Source organism: Phacochoerus africanus, chromosome 1 (genome assembly GCF_016906955.1).
Source record: "Phacochoerus africanus isolate WHEZ1 chromosome 1, ROS_Pafr_v1, whole genome shotgun sequence".
In the NCBI taxonomy this organism is placed as follows: domain Eukaryota; kingdom Metazoa; phylum Chordata; class Mammalia; order Artiodactyla; family Suidae; genus Phacochoerus; species Phacochoerus africanus.
Window position 1 is genome coordinate 36486716 of NC_062544.1, and position 20908 is coordinate 36507623.

At 34.9% G+C, this 20908-nt stretch overlaps 1 protein-coding gene and 1 non-coding gene across 3 annotated transcripts in view; both read right to left on the reverse strand.

Annotated features, from left to right (window-relative positions):
* CWC27 (CWC27 spliceosome associated cyclophilin) overlaps nt 1-20908 on the reverse strand; it is a 254402-nt gene that overhangs the window by 88168 nt on the left and 145326 nt on the right. The gene's annotated exons all lie outside the window — the stretch shown is intronic.
* Nucleotides 11988-12092, reverse strand: LOC125114210 (U6 spliceosomal RNA). Its single transcript, XR_007131735.1, has one exon. It is a non-coding gene; the product is annotated as a U6 spliceosomal RNA (small nuclear RNA).

The window sequence follows — 20908 nt, forward strand, 5'->3', positions numbered from 1 at the left end:
ATATAAGTGATAAATATGGTGTTTGTCTTTCTTTTTCTGACCTAACTTCACTTGGTATGAGCATCTCTAGTTCCATCCATGTTGCTGCAAATGGCATTAATTAGTTCCTTTTTATGGATGGGTAGGATTCCATTATATACATGTACCACATCTTCTTAATCCATTCATCTGTTGATGGATATTTAGGTTGTTTCCATGTCTTGGCTATCGTGAATAGTGCTCAATGAACACAGGGGTGTATGTATCTTCTTTATATATATATATATATATATATATATATATATATATATATATATATATATATAAAATGATTTTTATTTTTTTTATTACAGCTAGTTTACAGTGTTCTGTCAATTTTCTACTGTACAGCACGGTGACCCAGTTACACTAACAAGTATACATTCTTTTTTCTCACATTATCATGCTCCATCATAAGTGACTAGACATAATTCCTAGTGCTATATGCCCAGGAGTGGGATTGCTGGATCAATAATACATTCTTTAAACACTAAACATAAGAAAGTCAGATTGACTCGCGATGCAGAAAGTTGCCCACCTGGTAACACCTTGCTACAGGAATCAACAAGCCATTCCCTTGTGACATACTTAATTCCCTGAATAAAACAACTAAGCCTTAAAAAAAAAAAAAAGCGTCCTCTTCTCCAGACCCATTTCCTCATTTCACCTCCCTAAAAACGGAAGCTTTTTTTTTTTTTTTTTTGCTCCTGTTGAGCAAGGCTGGGGATCGAACCCATATGCTCATGGATACTACTTGAGCCACATACTACTACCCACTGAGCCACAAAAGGAACTCCAGGAAGCTTTTTTGGCTATAGTCTTTCTCACTATTCTGAATGTCTTTAAATCTATAGTTTATATGCATACCAAATTTAGCACTTGAAATCTCTATTAATTATGAATACTGTTTAATTGTGACTATTATCACTACTTTCTGACTATTAATTATAAAATACCTTTTCCTCATGAATTAATTAATCTTGTTCTATCCAGAAGAGGCTAGCAATTTTAGAACCATGGGGGAGCATTCTGTAGGGGTTTTTTTGGTTTTCTTTTCCTGGCTTAGCATAGTACTATTAGGCATTTATTCTAATTGATTTTGAACTCTTTGGGCCATGACTCAGGATAGGAAATAAACTTTTCATCTGAACTCTACCATGTATGTTTATTTTATACAACTAATATATCAAACTGTATATACAAGCTTGAATCATATGAAATTATTGATATTCTATTATTTTGTTTACCTATAAAAATGACAATTTCATATTGCACCTAAATATAATGAAAAAATTCAAATTTTAGAAAACGATATTTACACTTAACACATGTGATGTGACATACTCTGATGTCTTGCCATTCCATTAAATTTAAAATGTTGATTAAGATACACTATTGATTTCATGATCAACCAGTGAATTACTAGCTATGGTTTGAAAACCGCTGTTCTGGCCTCACCTAGTGGGTTAAAGATCTGGTGTGCCATGAGCTGTGGTGTAGGTCGAAGGCACAGCTCAGATCCTGCATTGCTGTGGCTGTGATGTAGGCTGGCAGCTGTAGCTCTGATTTGATCCCTTGCCTGGGAACTTCCATATGCTGTACGTGCAGCCCTAAAAAGCAAAAAAACAAAAACAAAACAAAAGAAAAAAGAAAAGAAAACCCCTGTTCTAACCTCTAACCTACTGTTTAGGCCTGCCTCTATCTTAAGACTTAAATTAACAGGATAAAAAGATTTTGAGAGACTCCCAGGTGGCCCAGGGCAGCAGGGTAAAGAGGAAGCAAGTAATAAAGGTAGTGCAACTGCCTGGAAACTCTCTGCATCCCTGAGCACTTAGCAGAGGTGGCAAGGACCATACTAACTGGAGAGAATTCAGAGATTGGAGGTTTTGATTAAATCCTTTCTTATCTGACACAACTAAACTGATTATATAACTAGAATGGGATTCAGCATGGTTGACTGGTACCATTCAGAACCAGGGTTATTCCTTGGGTCACAGTGATATGTTTTATAAGGCTCTCTCCAAAGTCCTTTCCTGAATCCAAAAAAATCTTTACATATAACACCAGATTTCTTTCCAAAAGAAGGGTAGTAGCCCATAGGGAATCGTTCTGCCTGACACTTCTTTTCCTGCTTTCTAGAAGATCATCATTTTGTTGGATGAAATGAAACTTTCAAAGCTGCATATTGCTTTCTAAAAGTGAAGTTTATCCATTCCTGTTAATAACTAGTGAAACAGCTGACAAGAGAGTGCAGAAATACTGCTTATACTCTGATTAGGCTTTTAGCTTATTAAAAATGATGTTTATATAAAGATTTGTACAAATGCTCAATTATTAACCATTTTGCCAACAAAAGCCAGAAAACATGAGTTCTTATCCAAATGACTCAACTATTATCAGACAGATGCTGATACATGGACAGGCAAGTGTCACTCTCAGCACCAAGGTACAGCTAAATTAGACTAGTCCTCAAGCAAAAGCTCAGGCTAATGTGGAAGCAATGAGAATGCTGGAATGCTATCAACCAGCTCTTTGGTGCATCAATGTGTATACGTACCACCCCTTCTCATCCTTTATGTTACCAACAGCTTTATCTGATGGAACAGTGTTGACAGAACTTGAACTGGTGCCAGCTCTACTGATGAGGAACAAGGTAAAACAGTTTCTGGCTGGAGGGAATGTTTCCTTTTTTGGAAGTAGCAGTAAGATGATATATAAAAACATGGTTGGAATGGACATGGTTGCGGATATAAAAAAGTTTTTAGTTTTTAGAAAACAAAGGATTGAAGAAAGTCAAATAAATGGCCAGTATGTTACAAGAAGGCACTAACAACACTGAGATGAAAATATCTAAAGGAAATAAAACTGGTCACATATATAGCAATTGAACAGAGTTCTTGCTGATGTAAGATTATGCTTGGTCCTTTTACATCATCAGATAAAGCATGAGAAGAATAGTAAAGATAAGAACGCTAAGTCCCAGTCAACTGAGAGGCCTCTCTACTCATCAGGCCAGTCAAAAACCACAGCCCTATGACGCCAATATAAAAATCTGATAGAAGGAGTTCCGTTGTGGCTCAGCAGGTTAAGAACCAGACATTGTCTCTGTGAGGATGTGGGTTTAATCCCTGGCCTTACTCAGTGGGTTAAAGATCCGGTGTTGCCATGGCTGTTGCGTAGGCAGCAGCTGCAGTTCCAATTTGATCCCTGGGCTGGAAATTCCCATATGTTGCAGATGTGTTCATAAAAGAAAAAAGAAAAAATCAGATGTAAGAGAAACTGGAAACAGGTAACTTTTACAACTATCAGAGCTAGTAAGAGCAAATGAAAACAGTGGTTTCATTAATAAGCATCTTAAGCTCAGCATAGGTGTATTCAAGTCCCAGACCAAGAGAACTCATTTGCTCTCTCTGCTCCATTCTGCAATCTCACATTATGACATAAGGGCAGTCACTGTCTCTTCTTCACTGAATAATAAACCTGAATATCCATCACTCTATTCTTCACAAGTTTTGTTAGCCTGACATCTGTTTAACCATAATGCAACGATGAATAATATCCCTGTTGTCCACCAAAAGGAGCTACAAAATTCAGAAAAGCATTGTGAAATCTCAAAGATGGAATAAATCACACTCATGATAGTTTTATTGTTAGATATGATATGTATTTGTTTCCTTGTATGCATTATATAATGTGTACACACTTAAGATATATATGTATGTATACATAGCTAGTATGCTAGTAGCTCAGCATATCTGAATACTTTAATCCCTTCTAGGTGAAAGAGTTAATAAATATCTTTTTCTTTACTGCCTAACAAAAAAGGGGTGACAGTTATGCCTGTTTACCTTACTTGACTGATTAAAAAATAACAATTTTATTTAGTATTTGTAATATTTTGACTGTGTTTCTGGCTTAAATAGTTCCTGGGACAGATGGTTTTTGGTAGAGAAGAAAAGGGGATGTTGTGGGAAAAAATGGAGGAATTTGATGGCAAAGGATATTCTGATACACACTGGCAGTAAATACTAATGTATGAGCTATTACAAAAGTGGTTCAATCCAAAATATAGAAAAGAATAGACTCATATTAAATATTCAGTGTTTTTGTTTTTTTCCATTTTGAGACAACAGGCAAAGAAAAAGGTAGGTTCATAGTCACTTCTCTGGAGGTAAAGGTCCCCTTGGCTCACATGAAGGATTACACAGTATTTCCCCAATACTGTGCTAGATGTTAACTGTAACTACTGGGGAAAGAGGGCTGTGTGGTGGTCAGGCAATTTAAGTCCTACCAGTGTGTTGGCACTCTTGGGAAAAATAAATTAACCTATCTGAGCCATAACTTCCCTGTTCAAAATACCACCTGTCCTACCTTCCTTATGGGTTCTTTTCAGAGAGAAATGAGGGGGAGGAGAAAAGGAAAAAGGCATTAAGTGACTCGCAAGTATGGGCTTGTGTTCAACACAGGTGATTGCCAAACTAGTAATTCTACTTTCTTTTTAGTTAACAAAAGTCAGATTTGGTTTGGGCAACAGAATGCTTGGTATTAGAGGACAAATTGTAACTATTTTAAGCCACTTAGTTAATCTCTCATTTCACTCATTTATTTTCCAAATATCTTTTCCTGAATACCTGCTACATGCCAAACATTATTCTAAGTGTTACGGAAATAATAAGAAAACAGACAAAAATTCTAGTGGGGAAGACAGGAATCAATAAATAAGTAAAATGTATAGTTTATCAGAAGGTGATAATACAGAGAAGAATGAAGTAGGGAAGGGCAATTAGGGAGTGCCAAGCAGGGTGGTTAAGGAATGCCTCAATGATAGTAAGACCTAATAGGTCAGGGAAACGAGTCATGTGGCTATCTAGAGGGACTGTAGTCCAGACAGGGTATAAGCCTGTACAATGGCCTGGAGACAGGGAGCATGCCAAACATGTACTCAGATCAGCTTTGAAGAAATCCGTTGGTAAATTAAAAAAAAAAAAAAAAAAGAGTAACAAGATTTGACTTAAAAGGCCATTCTGGCTACTACATTGAGGTAAGACTTTCAGAGGCCATTGGTAGAAACAGATCAGTGAGGAGACATGTACAGTAATGTACGTAAGAGATGACAGTGGTTCCCACCAGAATGGTAACAGTGGGAGTGGTCAGATTGTAGATCCTGGATTTGCTGTTCAACTGGATGGGAGGGATGAAAGAACTGGAGAAGTCATGGGTGACTCTAAAATTAACTGAGATGGGGAAGATTTCAAGAGGTGCAGGTTTGGGAGAAAAGATCAGTAGTTCAATCTGGGACATGTCAAGTTTCAAATGCCTACTAAACACTTTGCAAATTATTAGCGCATAGATGATATTTAAATCCATGAGACTAAAAGACACCACAAAAAAGTGTAGTATAAAAGAGAAGAAACTGAAACCTAAGTAAGGAGGATGGAATTAACAGTGCAAAATGCTGGTGACAGATCACTAAGGAAGAGGGCTAAGCAGTTGCCTTGTGAGGGTGAAGTTCTAATGAGTAAATTTAAAAGGAAATGGGAGGAGAGAAATTAGAAATGGCAAGCATGTACATTCTTTCATGGAGGTTTTCTGGAAAGAGGGACAGAGCTGAAGAGCAGTAACTAGAGGGGAATGGGGGGATAAGAGTTTTTATTGTTTTTGTTTTTAAATGGAAAAAATTTTCATGCTGATGGTAAATGATCCAATAAAGAGGATGCAGGAGAGAAAGAGAACTGTTGAAGTGATATAAGCAAGTAGGTAAGAGGCAGCAGGACCTAGCACAAAGGTGAAGGAGCTGGCCTAGGAGTATGAAGAGCTCATTTATAGTTGCTGGAGGACAGGAAAGCAAATGGCACAGATGAATGTGCCTGTGGTGGTTGTGGTGATCGTTTTCTTCTGGTTGCTTATAGTTAAGAAATCCTACTCCTCTTTGCCAGTGATAAGTCCAGCAGTCTCAGTTTTGGCCAATGACATGCAAAGGGAGGTCTGGTAAGGGATTCTGGAAAAGATTTTCTTTCCCATAAAGAGAAAGGTTGAAGATGAGAAAGGCCTTTTGCACCTACCTTTACTTCCTGCCATGGATGCTATTTTATGATGACACAATGCTTAGAGCTGGTATGGACATCTTATTGACTATGATGGAAAATCAACAATGTATGTGCCAGTTAACTTTGCAGATGTGGATAGAAGGTAAAGTCCATTAGGGCAGAGGTCCTTTTTTTGGGTCCCTTTCCCCCAGCTTTATTGAGGTGTAACTGACAAATAAAACTGTAAGATATTTAAAGTGCACATTGTGATGATTTGATATACCTATCCATTGTGAAAGGATTCTTCATTTTGTTATCTGGTATATCCAAAGAATATCTAGCACATGGTACACTCTTGGGAAGTATTTGTTGGATGAATGAACTATGATCAAGATGGGCCATGTTTTTCAGAAATTCACAGCATAGTGATACACACCAGCAAATAAAGTAATAATTACACTCCCATGTTCTAAGTGGTAACAGGGGTAAGCACCGATGTTAAGAAGCTGAGGAAGATTTAGCTAGCCTTGCCTCTGAAATGCAATGAGCTTCTTTGCAGATTGTGAAAATAATCTTGCCACTGTTTGAATATTAATTATAAAATGTTCAGTCTGATATCAATATTTTGATAACTTCTTCACTTTCTTTATAAAAATAAACTGAAATATATCTTATATATTCCTTACATTTTTCCTTAGTAAGACACAACTATGGCCATGATCTAGGGTAACATTTGTTTTACTCATTAACTTCATTTTTTCCTCCGTCTCGATCTTTTTTTGACCTAGGAGTACAATCATACTGATGAAACATTTTACCACAGCTATCACCTGTTTTATTGAAAAGCATACAGGATGCCCTGTTTAAGAGTTTCAATGTCTGCTTTTTTCTTTAGAAGAGTTATAGTTCTCTGTTCCATGCCAGCATGCTTTTTCCTCCTTTCATTTTAGCAGATAAACCATTATCTTTTTCTTCTAGAATCATTTTTGTATACCTGAGTACTATGAGTTGCTTTACTATACAACAGAAGATAAAGCATTTGCAGTTTTATTATAGGAGCACACAGGCAGCATTATATGCACAGGAATAAAATTAAAGCTGATGTATCCGAAGCTTGGAACAAAACCATATTTATGCTGCTGAAGGCAAGAGAAATTATTTAGTCTACAGTAACAAGTAAGTAGCAGCAAAACAAATATTTGGTTGACTGTGGAAAGTCAATGTTTTCATTACTTGTTACAATCATAAAAGCTAAAAACAGGCTGACCAAGCACATTCTGAGAGCAAATAACACAGGCATTCATCAATATTTTGCTGTATAAAAAACTGTAATTTCTAATTTATGTATTTATATGTAGTGAAGGTATAACTGACTCTGCCTTAAATATATATTATTATGCATATACATATATATTTGAATACACTGTCCATTTATTTTTAAATATCTATTGCTAATTTCTTTTTTACTAGTAGAAGATACAACACTTTCTGCCCTTAAAAGTGCTTTATTTTAGTACAGTATACTCAGCATACTATCAAACTTGTTAAAAACGTATTTATCTATACATGTAAATAACTGTTATGATAGTCTGCAATATGGTTATGTTTGCTGAATGCTTGCTATGCTAAGAGGCCTGTAATCGGTAATTTATATATATTTATTTAGTATGTTCCATCAAATTTATTTATTTATACTCAGATCTTATACATAAGGAAAGTGAAGCTTAGAAATGACTTGCCCATACCCCAGATCAGAGTAACAAAGCCCACATCTATCTGAGAATTCTGTAAAATCATACTACTGAAAGTATAGAAGAGGGGCTAAAATGTCTCATAAATCTAATATTTGGCATTTAGCAGTGTGATTCCCAATGCTACCTTAAAAAATGAAGCATAAACATACATTATTTCCGTATTTATATACATATTTGTGCAGAGGGAAAAAAAGAATGGAAATATGTACTGCAGTGGCAATTTTAGGGTGAAAATAAAGATGTTTTCTGCTTTATGATAAAATTTTTCTTCAATATATATGTGTTAGTTTTTACACAATATATTTACCTGAATAAAGGAAATGGCAAAGGCATAAAGACTCTTGCTGTCAGAGAACACAGTTACAAATATGGAAAGGGGAAGGCAAGAATGTATCCTGTTGTGCTAGATTGTAACCAGACTAGGGGTATTATCTCCCAGCTCTACCAGCTGAGAGAGCCTAGAAGCAACAGAAGAAGCACACCCAGCATTCAGATCTTGATTTCTAAATGCTATTCTCCATTACAAAACCCCCCAGAGTTCCTTAGGAAAAAGAGTAATTTCAGGGTGCAGCAAAGAAAGAACAGTCATCCCTTGGTATCTGCAGGGGATTGGTTCCAGGACCCAGGACCCAGGATCCAGGATGTCCCCACCCCCCCCACCCCACACAAAATACTCAAATCCCTCATATATAAGTGGCACAGCATTTGCATATAACCTCCATACATTCTTCACTTTAAATCTCTAGATTACTAGTAATACCTAATACATTGTAAATGCTATGTGAATACAATGTAAGTACTATGTAAACAGCTGCTGGAGCATGGCAAATTCAAGTTTTGCTCTTTAGCAATTTTTTTTTTCCTGAATATTTCTAATCCACAGCTGGTTGAATCCGTGGATACGGAGGACCAACTATAAAATATGAGTCTAAAGTATCTTGCTAAATTAGAAGATAAAGAAATGCTCAAGTAATAATGGTAAATATCAAAAGAACACAGGAGCCAGCTTGAAGGGATTCCTACTGGCTATAAATAAAAGTAAAATAAAAATATTAATTTTGAGCATCGAAATAAATAATGATAAAACAGATTATAGCACATGAAATTAATTCCCATGAGTTTATATTTATATTCATAAATAAATGGGAAGGAAAAGAAAGCTCTTTTTTAAGTAATGGAATGTAAACTATAAATATAAAGGCAATGACAGAGTTAGAAAATCACCAGTAAATATTAAAATTAATGGGTGAATATTTGATAAGGAGTGAGATATTTACATAATCTTAAAAATATCTCCCTACAACTAAATCCACTGCATCATAACTTCAATTAGTTCATGAACTAGGGAGGGAAAAAAACAGGTCTAAAGGCCATTATTAGGACAAAAGATAGGATAGGAATTTTGACTATGAATTAGATAACAATACTGTATCAATGTCAAATTTCCTGACATGGATAATTGTGCTGGTTATAAAAGAGAAAAGTCTTTGCTTTTAGGAAATATACACTTAGTACTTCGAGGAAAGATCTGATATCACTAAGGTACAATCAAATAGTTCAAGAAAAAGATATTATACATACACACATTCATCCATTCATACATACAGCACATGTAACAAAATATAAACCACTGGCAAACCAAAGTGAAAGATGTATAAGGTTCATTGTACACAGTTCTTGTTACTTTTCTATAACTTTAAACTTCTCAAAAGAAGTAACCATATCTTAAGATTTGAATGCATAGTCTTTGGGATCTTTGGAAAATCAGTTTTTCTAGGCTTTAAAAAAGAGGTTAATTCTATTCAATATCTATCCAATGCACAGCTCATTTATAATACCCTGTGCCAGGTCTGATGATTGAGTAGAACAGTGGTTCTGATGTGGGCCCCAGACTGGACCTGCAGTATCAGCCTCACCAGAAAACTTGATAGAAATGGAAATTCTTCAGCTCCACCCCAGGCTATCTATGTTCTACTGATAGAACATAGGGCAGCAATAGGGAATAACTTGATAAAACTATCTGAAGGCAGGATTATGGGGAACAGAGGGAGCTGATTTTATACTGAATCTAGTATACAATAAGACACTATGGAAGGTTTGTAAGCAGAGGTATAATAATTATATTAAGAAGATCATTCTAGAAGCAGTGTATAGAATGGATTACTTCTGGGAGATTCTAGGGGAAAAGACCACTTTAAGTTTTATTTATTTATTTTTTATAATAGTGCCAAGACAGATGTTAAGAACCTGAATTAGCCTGTGGGATTATAAGAGGACAGATGAGATTCCACGATGGGTGAGTACACAGAATGTATGCATAGGGCAGGGAATCTGGGTAAGAATGGGAAGAGGTGAGGGAGAGCAATCAAAAGAGATATTAAAGTTTACTGAGATTTCATGCCTAGATGGTTGAAAGAAGAGCTTGGATCCAGATGAATTCAAGAAAACTTTCTATAGCTGGGCTTGTTAAAGGCCAAGGATCCCAAACTTATAATCCTATTAAAGCATGTTCTTCTAAACAATGTCAAGTAAAGTGGTGATTCCAGCCTTGTGATTCAATAAAGCAAGTTCTTCTAAACAGTGTCACGTAAGGAAGTTGTTGCAGATCTTAGAGATCTATAAACATTCCAAACAGACTTAATGGATGAGCTGCCTTTTAATTTTATAAATTAAGAACTTTAAAAAACATTTCTATTAGAATGAAATGGGTTAAGGATCCAGTGGGGATCAATCCCTGGCCTGGGAACTTTCATATGCTGTGGGTGTAGCCAAAAAAACTCCAAAAAACATTTTAAAAAGAAACAAAACCCTAAATCACTTCTATTAGCTATTGAGAGTATAAACTGGTAAAGCCACTTTTGATTTTTGTCAATATCTAGAGGAACTGAAGATGTTCATACTCCACAGAATATGGTTTGCATACTGTGTATTTGCTAAGAACATACATCAGTTGACTTAGACTCTGACACTTCCTACCTGTTGGATTTTGGACCTATAGTTCAATAGTGTCTACCTCTTGTTTTGAGGATTAAATAAATTAATACACATAAGGCATTTAGAAAAGTTTCTGGTACTGAGCTGTGAAACATGAGGATCCCATTAAGATCATTATGATGATGACAGTCCAGACCCAACAATTCCATTTCAAAACATAATCTAGAGAAACTCTTATTTATGTGCATAGGAAATGTACTAGGGATATTTTCTGCAGAATGTTTAAAATAGAAAATACATGGAAAGAACCTCAAAGTCCATGAACAGGTATAAGCATTCAGTGAATATATAATTTAAAATGAATGAAGATGGAGTACATTTAAAAACAGAGACAAGTATGGAAAGCATAATGTTAAGTGAAACAAGGTGCAACTGAATACCACCTGATAACCCTTATTTTAAGTGGCATACTAACAATATTATTATTTTTAATGACTACAAACAAATATATGTAGTAAAAGATTAAAAACATGCACAGGAAGTAAACATATATACTTCTGGTTAGTCAGTACTTTTGGGGAGGCAGAGAAGCCAAATTGGAGAGTATACAGAAGACTTAAACATTATCTAAAGTTTACCTTAAAAAAACTAAAACAAATATAAAAAATATTATGATTATTAGGGTTAAAAAGAGGTTAAGTCCCTATACTTTCCTGTGTGTTTAAAGTATTTCATATGGTAAAAAAGGGAAAAAAAGCAAGAATGACAATCCATCAATTTGTATAAATTTTAAAAACTCACTACATTTTAATGAAATGTAGAAGAATTAGAAAAGTTGAAGAATATGAAAACATATTTTTATGCAAAATCACCAATTTTGAACATTTTGCCACAGGTTTTATTATTTTCTCCATGACCCTTTGGTCCTTCATACTTCAGTTTATAATTCCTAAGAACAAGGATAGTCTCTTAGGGAATCATAGCATGCGTATCAAATTCAGGAAATATAGTATTGATGCAGTACTTTAATATACCAAACATATTCTGATTTTGTAAAGTGCCTCAATAATGTCTTTTTTAGCATTATTTCTTCCTTTGTTCCAAGAGCCAGTCCAAGATCACATACTGCATTTAGTTTTAATGTTTCTTTAATCTCCTCAGCCTTTCTTTGTATTTTATAACATAGACATTTTTTGAAGAATACAGGCCAGTTATGTGATTTTTATGTTTGTTTATTTTATTATTATTATTATTATTTAATATGGAATGCTTCATGAGTTTGCCTGTCATCCTTGCATGGGGGCCATGCTAATCTTGTCTTTCTGTCATTCCAATTTTAGCTGCTGAAGTGAGCACCAGCTTGTTTAAAATAAACAAGTTTGGGTTTGCTGATGCTCTCTTAGTAGAGTTCAGGTTGTGCATCCCTGGTTGTGCACCATATGGGTGATTACATCCTTCTCAGGGTATTGTTAGGAGATATGTGGTGCCCCGAATTGCTGACATTAATTCTGATCAGGCAGTCAAGGAGTTACCTGCTTTCTTTACCCTAGAGAGAAATAATGTATGTATTTCATATTGTAACTAATAAGCAGTCAGTGGGGAGATACTTTAGGATCATACAAATACACTGCTCTTCATCAAATATTTACCCTGTATTTAGTATCCATTGATAATTTTTGGCCAAACCAATCTTTACCATCCAAAGAGTAATTTTCCAGTTCTACCACTCCTTTCACATCTACTGATTGGCATCTTAGTATAGGGAGGAGGCTTCCCTTCTTTTCTAAGTATTCATTTATTCATTAACAGCATCATGGAGCCACAGATTTTAATTTTTTTCCTAATGGTTTAAATTTCATTACTGTCCTAAATTATTGCTTTTTGCATTTTTTATTGATGTAAAATTCACATAACATGAAATTCACCACCTTTAAATGTGTAAGTCAGTAGTTTTTAATACAATCACAATATTGTATAACCATTACCACTATACAATCCCAGAACATTTCCATCACCCCAAAGAGAAACTGTAGCTGTTAGCAGCAACAATCTCAGCAGTAAGTCACCATTTTTGCTTTTCTGCAACCCCTGGCAGCCACTACTCTTTCTGTCTCTATGGATTTGCCTATTTTGGACATTCCAAATAAATAGAATCATATACTATGTCACCTTTTGTGCCTGGCTTCTTTCATTTAGCATAATGTTTTCAAGGTCATCCATGTTATAGCATGAATCAGTACTTCGTTCCTTTTTATGGCTGAATTACATTTCATTATATGAGTATACCACATTTTATTAGGTTGTTTTATTCAGGTTGTTTCTACTTTTTTGGCTATTATGAATAATGCTCCTGTGAACAACTGTGTACAAGTTTTTGTTTCAACACTTGTTTTTAACTCTTATTGATATATACCTAGGAATGAGATTGTTGGTTCACCTAGTAGTTCAATGTTTACCTATTTGAGGAACTCTTAAACTTTTTCGAAAGTGGCTGCACCATTTTGCAATCTCATCAGCAATGTATGAGGGTTCTAATTTTTCCATACCCTTGCCAACACTTCTCTTTCTTCCTTTCTCCCGCCCTTCCATCTTCCCTCCCTCACTCCATTCCTTCATTTCTTCCTTCCTTTAAAAAAAATATAGCCATTTTCGTGGATGTGAAGGAGTATTCACTGTGGTTTTGATTTTCATTTCCCTGATATCCAGTGATGTTGAGCATTTTTCACCTTATTGGCTGCTTATATATTTTCTTAGGATAAATGTCTTTTCAAATGTTTTGTCTATTTTAAAATTGGTTGTTTATCTTTGTGTTCTTGAATTATATGTCCTCAATTATTTGAAACTCAAATTATCCCAGATTTTACCTGGGAGTCAGGGAGGAGCCCTTCAAGATGCTTTTTATGACCTCTTGACAAGAGGTCTTGCAGAGCCAAGGTTCCAGTCTTGGCAATACTCCATTTCTCCAGAAAGCACAGGTTCCTTTCAGTGGGAAATAGTATTATAAGTATGTGTGTGTGTGTGTGTGTGTGTGTGTGTGTGTATATATATAAACCCATAATTTCATATATGTATTTCATGAGATTATGAGTTCATGCAAATCCAATCCCTCCTGAAAAGTTTTTCCTTGTCTTCCCTCATTCCATATTTTTATCTTCTTTCTTCTATAATAAGACTTTTGGCTCCCTACAACATCAACATATGTATTCATTTATGAAGTTTCATTCACAAACATAGTTTTATAATTAGTGTGTCTAGAGCACAGAAAAAACAAAACCTACCAAGAAGAGTTCAAGACTTGTTTGCTGTTCTCATTCCCCCCCCAGCTCAAAGATAATATAATCATAATGCTATTCTCAAAGTTTGAATTAATTTTTTCTCTTTCTTTTACCCCTCCATCAGTGTAATGTTATTCTTTTGATATATAGTTGGGTTTATTTGTTTCTGTTTATACTTAGTTTTAGGGTTTTTTTTTTCCCTTCCCATGCTTGTTGATTTAATTTAATTTTTAAAATACATATAACATGAGTACATTTCCTGAAGTCAAAACCACACCAAAAGAGAAACTCAAAATGGTGTTACTGCCTCCTCATCTTTCCTACCCATTTTTACTCTCCCACTCCTTACTAATAGCCAACTACAATGTTTTCTAGTTTTCCCTTCCTGTGTGTCTTTTTGCAAAAGTAAAGGTGTGTGTGTTTATTTCTTCATTTTTCCTCATGTAAAAGGCAGTGTGTGTGTGAATGTGTGTGTGTATGGCATACATAGTATATATTTCTTTGCATTTAGTTTTTTTGTTTTTAAGGTTTTTTTTTTTTTTTTCCGAGTGTTTTTTTTGTTGTTGCTTGTTGTTTGTTTTTTTAGGGCTGCACCCACAGCACATGGAGGTTCCCCGGCTAGGGGTCAAATTGAAACTGTAGCTGTTGGCTTATGCCACAGCCACAGCAACACGGGATTCAAGCCACATTTGTGACCTATACCACAGCTTATCATAATGCTGGATCCTTAACCCACTGAGCAAGGCCAGGGATCTAACCCACATCCTCATGGATACTAGTCGGGTTCATTAACCACTGAGCCATGACAGGAACACCTATTTTGTTTTGTTTTGTTTTTAACCTACTTTCAAAGGATAAAAAAATTTAAGCTCCTGAAAAGGTATTGTCTAGGATATCTCTGGAAAGGAAGTAGTAAATTATGAGTTTTTCCCTGCTTTTATTTGAAGATGTCCCCTAATAATCCTTTTTCTGGTACTACCTTGCACCATGAAGATTGCTAAATGAAAAACAAAACAACTTCCTGACAATTGAAAAAAATTTATATTGGCATTACCTAATACTATAATGTATATCTGAACTTTTAAATGTTTATTTTTCCTATTCAAGAGTAAAACATGTATTTCAGAGAAGCAACTGGGATTCCTGTGTTTTAAGCCTGAAGAGACAATGATGATAAGAAAAATTTCCTTGAGAACATGAGAACAAAGAAAAGGCAGGGAGTATTGGTGACTGTTGATTTTGAAAAGGACAATTTTTTGCAGTCATTGTGGAAAACAGTATGGAGCTTCCTTAAAAAACTAAAAAACAGAGGTATTATATGATCCAGCAATCCCACTCCTGGGCATATATCTGGAAAAGACAAAAACTCTAATTCAAAAAGATACATGCACCCCAATGTTCAAAGCAGCACTATTTACAATAGCGAAGACATGGAACCAACCTACATGTCCATCAGCATATGAATGAATAAAGACGATGTGGTGTACACACATACACACGCACACACAGGAATATTACTTAGCCATAAAAAGAATGAAATAATGCCATTTGCAATAACACAGATGGACCTTAGAATATCGTACTAAGTGAAAAAAGTCAGACAAAGATAAATATTATATGGAAATTAGATAGATATTATATGTGGAATCTAAAAAAAATACAAATGAATCAGACAAAACAGAAACAGACTTTCAGACACAGAAAACAAACGTATGATTACCAAAGAGGAAGGGGAGGTTGGGAGGGATAAATTAGGAGTATGGGATTAGTAGATGCAAACTACTATACATAAAATATAAGTAACAAGTATTTACAGCATAGCAAAGGGAACTATATTCAATATCTTATAACAAACTATAATGGAAAACAATCTGAAAAATATATAGCTGAATCACATTGCTATATACGTGAAACTAACACAATATTATAAATCAACTACACTTCAATAAAAGTAAAAGGACAATTTTAGTATGCTTGTGAAGTTAAGAACCTAGATCCCAAGAAATAATGAGAAGTTGTAAAAAGGAGAGGCAGGGATTTAAGATTGCTCTTTTCAGAAGTAGGTCAAATGTGCAAGGTAAAATTTAGAAGGGAGCACATGGAAGAAACGAAGCTAAGATATTATCTTTAAGGTCAGAGGAGAAATGAACAGATGTGAGACAAAGGGGAAAAAGTTTGTGGATATGAAGAAACTTCTGCAAAAGAACAAGCAGAAGAAGAGAAAGCTCCTGGACTGTGGGAAGCGGTAGAGGGATAGTTAGCCTTGAAAAGGATTAGGGTCACCTTGTCCTGAGACAATAGGCAGACTGGAGAAATATGTGGGGAAACAAAAATCCTGTGGTGGAAAGGAGTCAAGCTGAGGAGGCTCATAATAGATGGTCTTTTGAAGAGAATAAAGATGAGGTAATCTGTGAAAAGTTGGGGCAGGGAGGTGGGGCTAACACTGGCGATGCGAGCACTGTGGAAAGTGCTTGGCAGAGAGAGGCCATGTGGAGAACCCAGAACAGAACGAACAATATAAACATGACAATCTCTGTACTGGAATTTATTCAGCTTTGAGTTTAATACTGTAAAGTACACCTACCTACATTAAAGCTGGTGATGTCAATAACAAGTAAACTCTTTCAATTTCTCCCTATTTTAGTAGAACACTTGCCAGATCCTAAACGATGTGACTATTCTGAAACTGCTTCCATCTTTTTTTTTTTTAATTAATTTATTTTTTTGTTGTTGTTGTTATTGTTGTTGTTGTTGTTGCTATTTCTTGGGCCGCTCCCGCAGCATATGGAGGTTCCCAGGCTAGGGGTTGAATCGGAGCCGTAGCCACCGGCCTACGCCAGAGCCACAGCAACGCGGGATCCGAGCCACGTCTGCAACCTACACCACAGCCCATGGCAACGCCGGATCGTTAACCCACTGAACAAGGGCAGGGACCGAACCCGCAACCTCATGGTTCCTAGTCGGATTCCTTAACCACTGCGCCACGATGGGAACTCCCTCCATCTTTTTAATTATGTAACTAATAATAAACTTTTAAGCTATCCCATAAAATCACAAACAATATATCAACTCAACTAAGAGTTGAATTTTTAAAATATAGCACTTGCTACATCTGAATTAGAAATATGCATATTTGAGATTATACGCACACATTATATTTGTATGTTATTTTAAGCTAGTAATAATATTAACTATTTAAAGAATCTGATTCACCATTATAAAAACAGAATAAACTGATTTAAAAGTTTGATGTTGAATAAACATTATTATTACATAGTAAAATACCATTCTTTGAGAAGAGTTTTGAGGAATGCCTCTTGATTTTTAGAGAAAAAAAAAAAGATAGTGAATCCCAGCTCAGAAAGATAGTAAAACATAAGAAAGTTAAAGACACTACAGGGGCATTCTCTGGGATAACTCTGGAAAGGAAGCAGCATCATATGTTCTCCTCTTTTCTTTATTTGAAGCATGCTGTCTAATAATTTCCTTTCCAACATTATTCTTACAACACAGAGATTTTAAAAACAAACAAACAAACAAACAAACAAACAAACTTTTTGGCAACTTAATATTACCAGAATTGTCATTACCTAACACTATATTTTGTATTCACCTCTTTACAGCATAACCCAACCCACACCATGCCCAATTGGAATCCAAGTCCCATGAGAATCAATACTTTATTATTTTGTTCTGCTTTATTCTCAGTGCCTTAAATGCTGAGAATATAGTAGGTATTCAATAAATATGGATTAATAAACAGAAAAAACATCACTTTTATTCAAGATAGTTCTGGAAGTTCTAGCTACAGCAACCAGAGAAGAAAAGAAGTAAAAGAAATCCAAAATGGAAAAGGAAGAAATAAAACTGTCACTGTTTGCAGATGACATGGTACTATACATAGAAAATCCTAAAGATGCCACCAGAAAACTACTACAGCTCAATGAATTTGGTAAAGTCTCAGGATACAAAATGAATACACAAAAATCTGTTGTATTTCTATACACTAACGAAAAATCAGAAAGAGAAATTAAGGAAACGATCCCATTTACCATCACAGGAAAAGAGTAAAATATCTAGGAATAAATCTACCTAAGGTGGCAAAAGACTTCTACTCTGCAAACTAAGATACTGATGAAAGAAATTGAAGCTGGCAAAAATGACAAAAACAAATGAAAAGATATACTGTGTTTTCAGATTGGAAGATTAAATATTGTCAAAGTTACTACATTAACCAAGGCAATCTACAGATTTATTGCAATCTTAATCAAATTACCAATGGCATTTTTCACAGAACTAGAGCAAAAAAATTTAAAAAAATTTGCATGGAAACACAAAGACCTTGAATAGCCAAAGAAACCTTGAAAAAGAAAAATGGAGCTGGAGGAATCAGGTTCTCTATTTCAGAGTATACAACAAAGCTATGGTCATTAAAACAATATGGTACTGGCATAAAATGAGACATATAGATCAATGGAACTGGACAAAAAAATCCGGAAATAAACCCATGCATGTATAGCCAATTAATCTACAACAAAGGAGACAAGAACATATAACGGAGAAAAGATATTCTCTTCAATAAGGAGTGCTGGGGAAAATGGACAGCTACATGTAAAAAAATGAAATTAGAACATTCCCTAATACCATACACAAAAATAAACTCAAAATTGATTAAAGACTTAAATGGAAGACCAGATACTATGAAACTCTTAGAGGAGAACATAGACCGAATACTTACTGACATAAATTGCAGCAAATCTTTTATGATCATATTCTAGAGTAACGGAAATAAAAACAAAAATAAATGAATAGGACCTAATTAAATGTAAACATTTGCACAGCAAAGGAAACCATAAACGAAACAAAAAGACAACCTACAGAATGGGAGAAAATATTTTCAAATAATGCAACACATAAGGCACTAATTTCCAAAATATACAAACAAGTCATATAGGTCAATATAAAAAAACATCAAAAAAAGAGCAGAAGATCTAAATAGACATATCTCCAAAGAACACATAAGACAACCAAAAGGCACATGAAAAAATGCTCAACATCATCAATTATTAGAGAAATGCCAATCAAAACCATAATAAGGTCAAATGGATGTGTGCATATGGAATGGATGTATGTATATGGGTGACTAAGTCACATTGATGTTCAGCAGAAATTATTACAACATTGTAAGTCAACTATACTTCAATAAAACTTTAAAAATGAAAAAAAAAAAACCCCAAAACACCTGAGATATCACCTCACATTGGTCAGAATGGCCATCATTTAAAATATCTGCAAATAGTAAATGATGCAGAGGGTATAGAGATAAAGTAACCCTCCTACCCTACTGTGGGAATGTAAATTGATACAACCAGTATGGAAAATAGTATGGAGGTTCCTAAGAAAACTAAAAATTGAACTGCCATATGATCCTGCAATCCCACTCCTGGGCATCTATCCAGAGAAAACCATAATTTGAAAAGATACATGCAATCCAATGGGCACGGAAGTACTATTTACAATAGCCAAGACATGGAAGCAACCTAAAAGTCCAATGACAGATGAATGGTAAAGAAGAAGTAGTACATGTATACAATGGGATATTTATTACTCAATCATAAAAAAGGATGAGATAATGTTATTTACAGCAATATAGATGGACTTAGACATTTTCATACTAAGTGAAGCCAGGCAGAGAAAGACAAATATCATATGATGCCCCTTATATGTGGAATACAAAAAACAGTAATACAAATGAATTTATATACAAAACAGAAGTAGACCCAATAGACAACAGAAAATAAACACATGGTTGCCAAAGGGGGAAGAGGTGGTAGGGATAAATTAGGAATTTGGGATTAATAAATACACACTACTATTCATAAAATAAATAACCAACAAGTATCTATTATACAGAAAAGGAAACTATACCGAATATTTTATAACAGCCTATAAGGGAAAAGAATCTGAAAAAAAAAGATGTATGTATGTATAACTGAATTATTTTGCTGTACACCTGAAACTAACACAACATTGTAAATGAGCCACATTCTAATTTAAAATATCAAATATAGAATCCTAATGTACATAAAGGAGAAAGCAAACCTAGGGCAAAAAGGTTTATATGGTATAAATAATATCAGCACCATGGAAAATAAGGAATTAACTATATATTTAGTTTACTAGATCATTGCTAAATATCTAAGATATACTAAAGTAAGATTAAAATTTTCTCTTGAGCAAACTAAATGATTTAAAGTTCCACAAATTATATATATTTAGTTGAAATTATGTTTAATTCAATGAAAGAAATATTTATTGTGAGCCTTCAGAATATATGCTATAGATTGATATCATAGGATTATAACAAGGCAGAATATGGTAAATATCACAAGAAATTCACTGAGAGGAGTTCCTGCTGTGGTGCAGTGGGTTAAGAATCTGACTGCAGCAGCTCAGGTTTCTGCAGAGGTGTGGATGGATCCCTGGCCCAGCACAGTGGGTTAAAGGATACAGCACTGCTGCAGATTACAGCTGTGGCTTGGATTCAGTCCCTGGCCTTTGAAATTCCATATGCCACAGGTGTGGCCATTTAAAAAAAAATCATTGAGATATCCAGGGAAATGTATTTTGAAATGTGTCTAAGGTGTGGAGCTAGAAATGAAGATTGGTGAATCATCTGAATCATCTGACAAAGGCCCCAGCAACCACATATTTTGTGAGATTTTGAAGAGTCTAGGAGAATTTGGGAAAGGTTCATAGGATGTGGAGTGTTTAAGATGGGACATGCAGAACACAAATTCTATAGACTAAGACAACAGAAGAATTATGCAATAGAATTGCATAAGCAATATCACACAGGCAAGAAAGGGTAGGGTGTAATCAAGGATCCATAAGGCTACTT